This window comes from Podarcis tiliguerta, assembly GCF_965153285.1.
Source record: "Podarcis tiliguerta genome assembly, chromosome: 5".
NCBI lineage: Eukaryota > Metazoa > Chordata > Lepidosauria > Squamata > Lacertidae > Podarcis > Podarcis tiliguerta.
Window position 1 is genome coordinate 24831569 of NC_139538.1, and position 14207 is coordinate 24845775.

At 42.8% G+C, this 14207-nt stretch overlaps 1 long non-coding RNA gene across 2 annotated transcripts; it reads right to left on the reverse strand.

The window, feature by feature from the left end:
- Positions 1-98: 98 nt before the first annotated feature.
- Positions 99-11570, reverse strand: LOC310678749. Of its 2 annotated transcripts, none has more exons than XR_014511931.1 (3): positions 11470-11570; positions 10325-10414; positions 99-1551 (listed from the first exon to the last, which is right to left on the reverse strand). It is a non-coding gene; the product is annotated as an uncharacterized lncRNA (long non-coding RNA). The 2 variants fall into 2 exon arrangements; XR_014511932.1 differs by lacking the exon at positions 99-1551 and adding an exon at positions 2026-2647.
- Between the last annotated feature and the right edge of the window lie 2637 nt (positions 11571-14207).

Here is a 14207-nt window from a genome sequence, read left to right on the forward strand (position 1 = left end):
AAAAGTGCTCAACCTGAAGCAAATTCAACCCAAGGTATGACTATAGTCTATTAAACATTAAGAGCTTCCCTAAAGGGCTGTCTTCAGATGTCTTCTAAAAGTCTGGTAGTTGTTTTTCTCTTTGACATCTGGTGGGAGGGCATTCCACAGGGCGGGTGCCACTACCGAGAAGGCCCTCTGCCTGGTTCCCTGTAACTTGGCTTCTTGCAGTGGGGGAACCGCCAGAAGGCCCTCGGCACTGGACCTCAGTGTCCAGGCAGAACAATGGGGGGCGATTGTATGGCAGGCTCCTGGCAGGAGACATTCACTCTACAATGTGTGGAGTGGGAACAGGAGACACGGATGTGATGGAAGGGACAGGGTCAATGGCCTTGTCTCTTCTTGCCCCCCAACATGATTCTAATCTTGTGGCTTGTAAGCAACCAGTGTCTTGAAGACATGGAGTGGTTAACATACATTTGTGAGTTTGCCCATGGATCTTCTCTTCTGGGATGATAACTGACATTTGCTGGATCACTTTCAGCCTTTTTCCTAGTTCACATTTCCCCACCGTCACAAAGCGATAACAGCCACTCGATAGGCCGTTTCAACCCACCTTTCCTTATTCTCGCTCCCGCTTTAAAAACAAAAAACAAAAACAGCAACCATCGGCACTCTCTGTTCATTAAAGAAAATGCTGCAAACCCTGTGATTCTGCAGAAGAGAAACATATGAAAATATTTGTTATAGCGATCAGATTTATTTTGGATTGCCTTGAGAACAGAAGGTCAGAGACATAAGGGTCTGTCTGATAATATTACTTTGGAAAGTATTACAAAATTGCTGTGTATGTGTGTGTGTGAGAGAGAGAGAGAGACGGGAAGAGAGAGTGAGAGAGAGTCAATGCTGTTAACTCCGTGTTTTCCATGACATGTTAAAAAGGAAACTGTTGTATTGAAATGAAATAACTGACTCCAGGCAGGTCAACGCGGTCAATTTTGTCTCTCCACCATGCTCTCCAGGGATGCATCATGCAGAGAATGTTTCATATTAACCGAGCTTTCAATGGAGGCAGCTGCTACTTCTCAGGAATGATTCCTGTTATCACGGTGGCTGCAAATTGTGTTGCTGTGATTACAGAAATTGCCGCTAAAAAAGTGCAAGTGTTATCAGTCGAGATTCCAGTCTGTATGGGAGATTTGCTGTGTGTGAATGCATCCCCAGGGAGCCTCGGGGAGCCTTTGCGTGGAGACAAAACTGACTGTGTGAACAAGCAACCCCTCAGTCTGTCTGACCCAATATCTTTGGTGTATATGCATAGGATTGACTGTGCACATAGAATTAGACTTTAGAAGCAACTGTTTTTCAGGAGATCCCTCTTTGCTAATTTGTTGTTTTTCACTAGGGAATGAAAAGTCTTTCCGGTGCACAAAGAATGATAATCAGTTGTTAATTCCCTAAGATTGATCCATGTATTCCAGATGAGAGTCACAAGCAAGGAGGAAGTTATGATGTGGTGCTGCTTAGTGGCAGAGTACAAGGAATCCCTCAGAGATGTACCTTGCTCTCCAGCTGCAGCAGCAGCAGAAGATTCAGTTATGCTCTAAGATTTGGGGCTTTATTGCTGGAGCTGTCACTGAACCAGAAAGCAAGGAGCATGAGATTGTTTCCTGGTAAAGGTAAAGTTACCCCTGCCCGTACGGGCCAGTCGTGTCCGACTCTAGGGTTGCGTACTCATCTCGCTCTAGAGGCCATGAGCCGGCGCCGTCCGAAGACACTTCCGGGTCACGTGGCCAGCGTGACGAAGCTGCAGCTGGCGAGCCAGCACCAGCGCAGCACACGGAAATGCCGTTTACCTTCCCACTATAAAGCGGTCCCTATTTATCTACTTGCACTTAAGAGTGCTTTCGAACTGCTAGGTGGGCAGGAGCTGGGACCGAATGACGGGAGCTCACCCCACCGTGGGGATTCGAACCGCCAACCATACAATCGGCAAGTCCTAGGCACTGAGGTTTTACCCACAGCGCCACCCGCGTCCCCTTCCTGGCTGGTAGTTTTCTACATTTCTTCTCTAGCATCTGCAACTGACCATAAATGGAGATAGGATGGATCATGGGCTTGATCCAATTAAAATGTTCTCATCATACAACCTAAGAAGAGCTGAACCCTTACACTACTGCTTGCAAGATGTATATATTATTCTTTTCTGAACTCTTTCAAGTTTCACCCCACTTCTTTTCCTCACAAAGTTTGAAGGGCTAGGCTTATCCCTGATGCAACTGCTATTTTTATGTTGAAGCTGACCAGTACCTTGGCAAAGATAAATGCAGCCCTGTTGTATCTTTGTGTACTATTTCTTTGTCTCCATATAGATTCTCCGGATTTCTAATGGGAATATCTAACAGGAAATGTGTTTTGTTGACTGTGGCTCATAAAACATGTCCTTTCCTACCCCAGTTATTTTTGTCACTTGTGAAAGCTCATCGTGCAATAGATAAACTGTCAAAAATAATTAAGAAAAATGCTGATATACGCCCATGGCAAAGAATTATACTTTTTGATGGTGGCTGTTTTCATCGTCCAGAGTCAGTCCCTTGGCAGATATAAATACAGGTGTTATCACCTCATTGCAGATGATGATGATGTTCTGAATCAATGCCGACAAAGGCTGCTGTTTGGGAAACATTCAGTATGGAGGAAAGTGATATATATTAGGAAGGTGGGGAGACGAATGCAGAACAGCATTGGAACAGGTCCATAAAACTTATGTATACTGTAGGGATTGCTGGTGTTTTTTTTAATGTAGACAATATTAAATTATCCAGATTGCATAATATGCCCGTTGACAGTAAAACTGCACTGATGATGAAATCCTATAAAATGCCAAACTCTGTAAGTATGTGAACATACTTTATATTTTAGGCGATTTACAGTTTGAGGTTTAGTTTCTGAGCTAATAGGTGTATAGGCAATAAACTGCCACATGCAGACCTTAGTTGATATTTAGATCATTGGGTTTCTACATTTTTGAAGTAAGCCCTTCCCTTTTTGCTTGTTTTTTAAAGCCTACACAAATCTATACCATAAATTCTGAAAGGAAATGGGTTTTTGATTGGATTTATAGCATCAGATTACAGTAAATGGCTAAACAGTTATAGGATTATAGCCTTTTGCATTTGATAGGAAATACTGGAAGAGAACCCATAATTCTGAAGGGAAGCCTTGAGTCTTAGGGGCTTTAATCTCTTACCGAAGGATGTTAGAAAATTAAAAAGCAAATGCATTTACAGCTGGAATCCAAGAGCCACTGAACTGAGGCAGCAGTTTAGAGGAACCAGTGAAAAGAAGGGTGCATTTGGATGTGGGAAATACTGCGCTAGTGTCCCTGGCGATAACGCCAACACTTCTGCCCTGTTACCCAATGTCCACTTGACACAGCTGAGTGACAATGACTAGCAGTGGCTCTCCGGGCGTTCAGGCAGGGGACACTCCCAGCCCAACTGGGTGCTCCCAAAGTTTGGATTACTGAGCTACAGCCCTTATTTGCTGCACCTTCTTGATAAGGGCTTCGTTGTTCTTTTACCCACCCTTCCACTGCAAGGAGCGTATGGTATTGTACATGGTTCTGCCTCCAACCCTTCACAACAGCTCCATGAGTTAGGTTAGGCAGACAGATAGTGAGTAGGGGTTGCGGTGGTGGTACCCAGGTTGAACCAGCGTGGGTCAACTTGATGTCACCTGTATTGTAGCCACGGGACATATAATGTTGTGTGTGTGTGTGTGTGTGTGTGTGTGTTCAGAGACTTTCTTATATTTTTACCCATTTTTATGATGCATTGAACAATTTAAAATACAGAACGATCGAATGTATAAAAAATAAATAAGGAGTGATTGTTATATTATATTATATTATTATAATAATGTGTAATATTATATATATTCTGATATATATGTGTATATATGTGTGTGTACACACACAGGAATATGTAGATATATATGCACACACACATGCATATACATATACACATACACACACATATAAATATGGTACATATACAGTACATATACATATACATATACATATACATATACATATACATATACTTCACTTATTAGCACTCAGAACATTTGGGATGTACAGTTTTTCTCACTTCTTCTCCTTTCATTTTCATATCATGTGCTTGTTTGTTTTTGAAATGCACCCTTTGGTTGGAAAATGTGCAGACAATGAATGAAAGCATCTTGAGTTCAAAGTATTCTTGTTTTCATTTAAATCCTTCCTATCACCTGCTGTTTGTTGCTCTTTGCTTACGGCATGAATCCCCCTGGATTTCAGGAAACCTAACTGGTCCTCTATAAACTGCCATGACTATTCGTTTCCCATGTATTCTTCTGTCCCCATAGCTTCTGATGTGAAACAGATTTTACTTTTCTAGAGAGTAGAGGTCAACATGAAAGCTTCTTCTTTAAAAAAAGAAAAAAAGAAAAAAGAAATCGCTCTGGCATTCAACTTTTCGGTTTGTAATGTTCTGCTTTCTACTATACTTTAGAATTATGTCACAAATATAAAGCAAAAATTCTGCATTATGTTCTAAATTTCATTTTTGGGTGGGAATGTTGCAATTACCATGCCATTCAGGTGGTAAGTTTACACCGGTATCTCATGAGATTTTGAGAAAATGTCATCTTTGATGTTCATCATAGCATTTTATAGAAACTAATTGGGAAATACAATCTCTTTGTAGACTTTCATTCATTCCTCTTCCACATTCCAAGGGAACACAGGGAGCACTGATTGTGTGACCACTTTTGTCCTGCCTCTGAGGAAGTAAGTAATTTCACTTCTATTATCTGGTGGTGTGACTGTTTGTATAAATACCTGCTCATCTGGAGAAATAAGGATCTCACACTTTCTATTTGTAGAACTTTGTCACTGGACTATTTCTCTCTTTCTCCTTCCCCCCCCCCCCCGTCTCTCTCACACACAAAACAGGGAGTGATATACAGTGGTACCTCGGGTTAAGTACTTAATTTGTTCCGGAGGTCCATACTTAACCTGAAACTGTTCTTAACCTGAAGCACCACTTTAGCTAATGGGGCCTCCTGTTGCCGCTGCGCCACCAGAGCACGATTTCTGTTCTCATCCTGAAGCAAAGTTCTTAACCTGAAGCACTATTTCTGGGTTAGAGGAGTCTGTAACCTGAAGCGTATGTAACCTGAAGCATATGTAACCCGAAGTACCACTGTGAAACATTTATGTTGTACAAAGTCAGTAGATAAGTTGTATTTGTCCCAAATTATCCATGAAAAATTAATGCAATTTTCCAGGGCATGGGGAATAGCAGGCCCAGAGATGAAATGTGGCCCTCCAGTCTTCTCTACCTGGCCCTTGGGATTGTCCCCAAAGCACATCTCTTCTCATACACACCCCCTCTTCCCAGGCCAGACTCTAAACCAGACCTACTTCATAGAATCCTAGAATTGTAGAATTTGAAGGAGTCCAGAGAGTCATCTAGTCCATTTGCATGTGTTGCTGCCCCCATCCTTGGTCTAAGAAAAAGTTCCCCATCCCCAAAGCATACTATGTTTTGATTATTTTCTTACATTAATTCATTCTTTATTTTTTCAGGACTCTTACTGCAGGCCCGTAAAAATATTTTGTATGCAGGTATAAGTGGTTGATAGCTAGAGGCGGACAAATATGTCAATTTTGATTGTTCTCCAGTCAAAATTTTGTTATTTGTTCCAAACTGAAGTTTGGTTCTACACCTTTCCACAACATTTTTGTGAAAATAAAAACCTCACTAGCAGTTTACTGTGAATAATATACACATTTTGGCAAAGCAATTCCCGCCAATATAATGCATTCTTCTGTGTTATTTTTACTTATAGGTGCGACATACACAGTTTCCTCTACTGCATTTTTGCACACATTACACTGCAAAAATTGGAGACATGCAAATTTCAATGTTTCAGTTTGCTAATTGTTTTGGAAAGTGAAAATTAGGTACGAATACATTTAAATGCTAACTGATTTCTCTCTCGTCCCTTCTGAGAATATTAACAAGTGATATTAACAAGCCACAGGGTTGTTTCTGGGGACTTCAAACACTTGAGACATAGGCCCATAATGCACATTTCCATAGGAAAATTTATACATAGAGATGCTTCTGGTAAATGATGATGGTGGCTGACTAGGGTCTTGCCAGGCTGCAAACTGAAGTGTGTCCAGCCACCCTAGAAGCAAAGAGGGGGAAAATAAGTTTCAAAAAGGGGGGAAGGGTCAAGTGATCTGTGGCCCACTGCAGATGACCCAGGGCTAGCTCTCTATTGTGTGTTTAAGATTGCAGCCCTAATCTCTTCCAGAAAACAAAACAAAACAAAAACACCACTTCTTGCCCTTCCACTGCTGCCTTTGTTGCACAAGTGACAAGGGAAGGTATTCAGCTAACTCATCCTCTTTCAAGGTTTCTAGTTAGCATGCAAAAGAAGGAAGTTGCACATCTTGTTCATGGGAAGATTATATGTTCCGGAAATGAGTACAGCACATAAAGGGCAGCAAGCGTTTACATTATCCAGAAAGATGGTGAAGGCACAGGTCACTTTGGCCAGTGCTTCTGCTGCAATACATGAAACTCCCTGAGCAAATGTTTAGCGTGGAGCTCTGTTTCACAAATATTTTCACGCCCATAAATACATATACATACAATCTGAAATGAGCAATTAAGTGTTTTCTTGTGTCTCATCATTTTCCAAGGGAAACTTCATAATTTTCAAACCACATGTGAACCAGCGTGTGTGTGTGTGTGTGTGTGTGTGTGTGTGTGTGTGTACACATACACTTACACACACACACACACACACACACATATATATATATATATATATACACACAGTGGTACCTCAGGTTACATACGCTTCAGGTTACATACGCTTCAGGTTACAGACTCTGCTAACCCAGAAATAGTGCTTCAGGTTAAGAACTTTGCTTCAGGATGAGAAAATAAATCGTGCTCTGGTGGCACAGCGGCAGCAGGAGGCCCCATTAGCCAAAGTGGTGCTTCAGGTTAAGAACAGTTTCAGGTTAAGAACGGACCTCCGGAACAAATTAAGTACTTAACCGAAGGTACCACTGTATGTGTGTGTGTAAATATTTTTTGTATATCTATATATATCCCATAGTCGCCTTTGACTGGACTTAACCACCCAGGGGTCCTTCACCTTTACCATGTGGGTGGGTGGGTGTGGGTGTGGGTGTAAACGAACAGGACAAAACAAATCTTGCCTCTTTCTTTTGCTCTCTCTCACTCTCCCGCTTAACAAAAACACCACCATCAACACCAAAAACCTTGAGTCTAATTAAAATCCACCACATTAAGGCCCTTTGGTTATGAAGCAGACATGGCTGTCTGAAATTTGGGAGTCTTGATATGCTTTTCCAATGATGTGTCAAGCCCATTATAGTGGAATGAGCTACTAATGTGACATTACTGACATAATGTGATGCATCTAACCACCTGAATGATGCATCAGGCAGAAGGAATTTCCGAAGGAGGCTGCTCACTCTTGCAAAATGAAAAGGGGGGAAACAATCTGGAAGAAGTGGGACATAAATCCTTTTATATAGTTTAACACAAATTTAATTATCAAGTGTTTGTAAATGTTCAACCAATTAGGCAGCTTGATTGGCTGAAGACTCCTGGATTTATAGCTTTGAAGATAGATTATCTTGTGCGAGTGAAAGGTCTACATTACACAGAGTGGTTTGCATGAGAAACAGTTGGTTAAAATGCTTGTATTAAGAGGATGAGCACTGCTCCTTTGCCTAATGAAAGGGTTTTGTGTTGTTGTTTTAAAGTCAAGTTCCCGCAAGTAGAAAATAAACAAAAGTACTACCGTCGTGTAGAAAATACATAATAACACATAATATATATATAATATAACTTAATAGGAAAGACAGATACAGATAGAGAGATACCTAGAGAGATCCCTTTTTCCATTTGAAATGGATTGTTATGGGAGCCGGCCAGCCCAAGTGAAGCTGAAGATCCCATTCAACAGAAACCAGTGGCTATTGGTTCAAATGGCTACATACTACCTCAATGTGATGGCCTTTCTCAATCTAAAGTATGGAGGATGCCTACCAAAGGAGATGGCTTTTTTGGTAGTTACCCCCAATTGTGGAACACACACCCTAGAGAGGCTTGATGGGCACCCACCTTTCAGCATAATGGAAAACCAAGATCCACTAGGATGAGATAATTTGGACTTGGGCCAATCTTGGGCTTTAAGTCCCCTCCCAAAGGGGTTTTTCATGGGATTGGTGAGGGTGAAGGTCAAGGAGAGACTTACACCTATTCCAAACACAATTCAGTTGAGTAATGTGACCTAGGGCCCAGTCCTCAAAACTCCAGCCAATGCTCACCTGTCAGCGCAGCCTGAAATAGCCCTTCCCAGAGGCTGCTGGAAGGAGTTTGGAATAGGGTAAATTATCCCAGCTTCCTATAGTTAGGATTGTTCTACCGTGACCTTTTCAGAACAAGGTAAAAGTGTGTTTCCCACCCAGCTCCCCGGGTCTTCTAATATCATTTTAAAATAATTTAATATCGTTTTGATATTAGTCTCTTCTAATTGATGTTGCTTGGTTTTAGCTCCCATGAGATTTTAGCTCCTTTGAGATGCGGTTTTTAGTTTTCTTATGTGTTAAAATGTTTTGTTGCTACATCTGGCGTTTTAGTCTTTTATGTTGGATGTGTTCATTGTATTTTTGTTGCATTTTAACCTTGTTTTAGTTTTTATGCATTTCATATCACCTACATTTATCTATTTATTTATTTAAAAGAGATAACAAATAATAAAGATGCTGTGGGCTTCCCAGAGAATGGCCCATCACCTGGGAAAAAGGATACTGATGGACCTTTAGTCTGGTACCAAATTTTCTCCTCGCTGAGGGTGCCATATTCGCTCACCCCACCATTTCTGCCGCCACCAGAGAAACAACCCAGGTAAGGGAGGCTGCAGCAGTGGCAGAATGACATGGTATTCTGCTGCACAGCATTGCTTGCTGGTCTCCCCCACCTTCAGGAGTAAAGAGAGACCAGCAGCAAAGCCTCGCAGAATGGTCTCCTTTCACTGCAAGAGGGAGGGTGGACAGAGACCAATAGCAAAGCTAGCTTTGAGGAATGCCTCCCTCTCACAGAGACTCTTTCTTGCCTTAAGGAAAAGCCCTTCTGGATCCTTGCTACCCACCAGAAAAAGCAGGAGAAGCCTTTGCAGGGTTTGTACCCCACCCTGCCCTCAGAGATGAGGCTTTGGAAGGACTTTTTGTTGCAGGGAAGTTCTTGCAGACTTTCACACCCACCCTCATCACGGGGGGGTGGGGGGGGGTGGGACATTTTGTCTGACACCAAAACAACTTGGGCTGCCCCTGCATAAAGGTAAAGGTAAAGGTACCCCTGCCCGTACGGGCCAGTCTTGACAGATTCTAGGGTTGCGCGCCCATCTCACTTAAGAGGCCGGGGGCCAGCGCTGTCTGCAGACACTTCCGGGTCACGAGGCCAGCGTGAGAAGCTGCATCTGGCGAGCCAGCGCAGCACAGGGAACGCCGTTTACCTTCCCGCTAGTAAGCGGTCCCTATTTATCTACTTGCGACCCGAGGGTGCTTTCGAACTGCTAGGTTGGCAGGCGCTGGGACCGAGCGACAGGAGCACACCCCGCTGTGGGGATTCAAACCGCCGACCTTTCGATTGGCAAGTCCTAGGCGCTGAGGCTTTTACCCACAGCGCCACCCGCGTCCCTTACGCCCCTGCATAATAGAGATATAATTAAGGTGCTAATGTATTTCTCAGGGTTATTTTTAAGCTGAGGTGTGGCAGCCCCTTTAACTCGTACTTCCAACTTGCACCTATTCTGCGGTCTGGAAAGAAGCGCATGTGCTGGTACCCACCAAAAACCATCTGGAACTCTACACAATTGAGGTTACCAGCCGTGCGGATACCAATACAGTGGTATCTCAGGTTAAGTACTTAATTCGTTCTGGAGGTCCGTTCTTAACCTGAAACTTTTTAACCTGAAGCACCACTTTTGCTAATGGGGCGTCCCGCTGCCACAGCACCGCCAGAGCATGATTTCTGTTCTCATCCTGAAGCAAAGTTCTTAACCTGAAGCACTATTTCTGTGTTAGCGGAGTCTGTAACCTGAAGCGTATGTAACTGAGGTACCACTGTATATGCATGCAGGTACACATTTTCAGATGTCCTGCTAAACAGCACACCAAAACAGTAAGCCTGGGTCCCAAAACCAGTCAAGAACAATTAGTTGGGTAAGGATAAAAATGTAAACTTACTGCTGCGAAAATATTGTTTTCTTGTTGAGAGCTGAGTCACTGGGGCATAGTGATACCTGTTGATGCTGGAAAAGATGTCCCCCGCCCCCTCTACATAGAGTAAGCAAGTGAAAGAAACACACAGATGAAGGATGTTTAGTGCTGTAAAAATGATGTGTGGTTGCACCCTACGGTCTCTCAACAAATAAGTGTGCTCCAAGAAATTGAGAGAGTAGCATACCATCAAAATTTGATCCAGCCAATCCTTGGGGCAGCAATCTGACTCACACCTTCCTGGGTGTAAACCTCAATGACATGGTGTGACGTCCTTCTGGCCAGATGTATATAACAATCTTCCCCCAATCTGGTGCTACAAGTCCCAAAGCTGTGCTGGCTGGGACTGATGGAAATTACAATTGGAGGACACCAAACTGGAGGAAGCTAATGTATAGGCTTGTTCTGCAAGTTACTACGTATTTGCAAAAAAAATTATTCTATCCAATTTTGAATTTCTGGCTCATCACACTTGGGGTGGGGGGAGGAATTCTGTACAAGAGTGAGTTTTGTGCACAGCCCACAATAGAAGAACATGCAACACTAGCCAGTAAACACAATGGTCTTCAGTGAAAAACACAAAGAATAATTTTACTGGCAGATGAATATTTTCTCTTGTACATGCATGTTGTATTTTCTTAATCCTATCATTTAATCTCTCTGCTTCCTTCCTTGTACTATATGGCAAATGGGAGGAAATGAACAAAAATCACTGGAGGTGAGGGGGAAAGAAAATTTGCATATCAAAGGGTATTATTTTCAAGTGAAAACATAAAAAAGTTTTTTTGGGGGGGGTTGCGGTTGTGTGGGTAACTCCAATTGACTTCTGAGTGTACTTTAGATCAAGCCTAGTTTCTTTTGTGAAACTTCCCAGGGAGGATAGTAGAAAACCTGCCAGTCATCATCTCTGCATGAAAAAGATGCTTCTGAAATGCCTGAGTCACAATCTGAAGCCAGTCATGGATTGACGGCAGTGTTCACCTGAAATATGGCAACCTTTTTCTAAACCAAATCTAACACCTTTTGCTTGACAATCATTAAGCAATTGCAAAGGACGTAGCAATGTTATGGCTGGGCAACCATGAGTGACTTGGATCTGTTTGGAATATTACTTTTGAATCCTTGCAATTCCATCAGACCCCAGACTAGCACTGTGCTTCATGACATGAGGTTTTGCAGCAATAGTTCTGTTTGCTGGTGGCTGGGATGCAGAATGGTGGCTGGGATGCAGACACATGGCACAACATGCAGAGTTTTAATACATTAGGAAGAGATGCCCCATCCTTTAGACCCAGTTAAGACTACACAATGCTAGGAAATAACAATTGCAGGTCCAGTATATTAAGTGGGAAAATAAGGAAATCACCCCCACCCCTAGAATACATAGTCTTAATGAAATTGCACCTGTTGGAGAATACAACACGTATTTTCTATTTATTTATTTCTCTCTCTCTTGAGGAGATTAAAAAAAAAAAAGCCATGTTAGTAACTGTCACCTGGGAACAGAATCCTTTCCAGCTTTGAATATCAGAACATTCTCTCCAACATTTTGCACCTGGCATAAAAACAAAGAAAATAAAACATTACAACACATTCAGTTGCACCCCAAACTTTTCATTCATTCATTCCATCAGCACTAGTCTCTCTATCTTGTGCCCAAGCCTGCTCTTTGTATTCCAGCCCCTTTGTCTTAGAAAGAATATATTCCATGTTCATTTCAATGGCTCTCTCTCAGCATTACCTTAGCCTGCCTTCTTGACATTCTAGCTATCCCTCCACCTTTCCCTGAAACATCTGATATAAATATTAAGATTACCTTGGCTTTCTGTCAGCCCTGCCACTGCTCCTTGTGTCTTTCTATGTACAGGGAGGGGGATGCTGCAGAAAGCAGAGCTCTCGCCAAGGATGTCAGCTGTCTCTCAGATGCACCGCATGGGGAAAAAAACCTCGCTGTTGCAAGCTGCCTGCAGGAGCAGCAGAGAGTGCGAGACAAGCAGGCTTCAGTTGTGCCACTGCGATCGAAGTATCCCTTTATGGAGCAAATCTGTTCCTGTATCCCTCAACAAATGAACCACTGGAAATGTTGTGCCCTTCTTTAGGCTAGCAGGCCTTCCTGCTCATAACTACAGCAAAATTGGTGAACTTTCCATTGATAATGGCAACAATTGGATTAAATACAGGGCAGGGTTTTATTGGAGAAAAGGCAGTCCAATACAGTGGATGCTCGGATTGCAAACGTGATCTGTGCGGGAGGCACGTTCGCAACCCGCAGCGCTGGGTCTAAGCACGCGTGGGTTGCGCTTTGGCGCATGGGCAAAGCACCGAAACCCAAAAGTAACCTGTTCCAGTACTTCCGGGTTCACCGCGGTGCGCAACCCGAAAACACGCAACCTGAAGCGTCTGTAACCTGAGGTATGACTGTATCCATTTTCCTAGCACCAAGAGAGGGCAGAGAAGACCCTATGCCTTCCCTCCAAAAAGCAGAGCCAGTTAATAAGGCAGTATGTGTCTCCTTCACAACACAACTGCCCAACAATTCATGCTTCCAAGACATCAATTTAACCCAGGGGTCAGCAAATTTTTCAGCAGGGGGACGGTCCACTGTTCCTCAGACCTTGTGGAGTGCCAGACTATATTGGGGGGGAGAATGAACAAATTCCTATGCCCCACAAATAACCCAGAGATGCATTTTAAATAAAAGCACACATTCTACTCATGTAAAAACACCAGGCAGGCCCCACAAATAACCCAGAGATGCATATTAAATAAAAGCACACATTCTACTCATGTAAAAAGACGCTGATTCCTGGACTGGCTGTGGGCCAGAGTGAGAAGGCGATTGGGCCGCATCTGGCCCGTGGTCCTTAGTTTGTCTACCCATGATTTAACCCATATCTGTTCTATCAAGACTGTGCCCATAGAGGAAGGTGCTCCTGTGTTCCTCATGTGTGAACAGATTAGGAGTCACCTACAGACGAACCGTCACAAAACTTGCCTTCCTTTCTTTTGCCTTTCCAGGGCCCTCTTCAGAAATTACCAATAAAGGTTAAATTTCCACATGAGCTGTGCTGGCATGCCAGAGACAAACTTATTTATTTTATTGTTTTTTATTATTTTTTTGTACTGTTTTATTGTTGTTAGCCGCCCTGAGCCCGGTTTCGGCTGGGGAGGGCGGGATATAAATAAAATTTATTATTATTCTTATTATTGTACTGCCCTTCATCTGAGGATCACAGGGTGCTTTACAGCAGAAAAACACAAAAATGCATAGCAGAATAACAAATGAAACAATACCCTGCCCTATAGTTTAATTAGCCAAAGGCCTGGGAGAAGAGGAATGCTTTCGCCTGGTGCCTAAAGATATGTAATGAAGAGGCCCGGTGAACCTCCTCTGTTAGCTGCACCATCCTCTTCATCACCATTGTTGTTGCCCTCCAGTATGGAGAAATTTGATCTTCTAAAGCAAGGAACTTTCTGTATCAGTGGATACAGTCATTTTAGAATCCTGATTTTCTGTCTCTGCACCCAAATAGAATGTAGAATAGGAACAATTTACGCCAGTTTTATTTAAGCTGGCATAGGTTATGTTGGCTTTCTATATTTAGGATTGCTGTTCAGAGGGTGAAGATGATGACCAGCTGGTGCATGCATCTGCCTTCTTGGTCTTCTTTTGAGGTACGGACTTTGGATAAGCAACTTCCAGGCCTCGTTCATGTTTCTTATGATTTCCATCTTTAAACGGAACTTTATTTGTTAGATTACTGCCACACCTTTTCCCTTCAAGGAGCAAAAGGTGACAGTGTGCATGGTTTTCTCTCCTCACAACAAGGAGGATGTGAGATAGAATAGG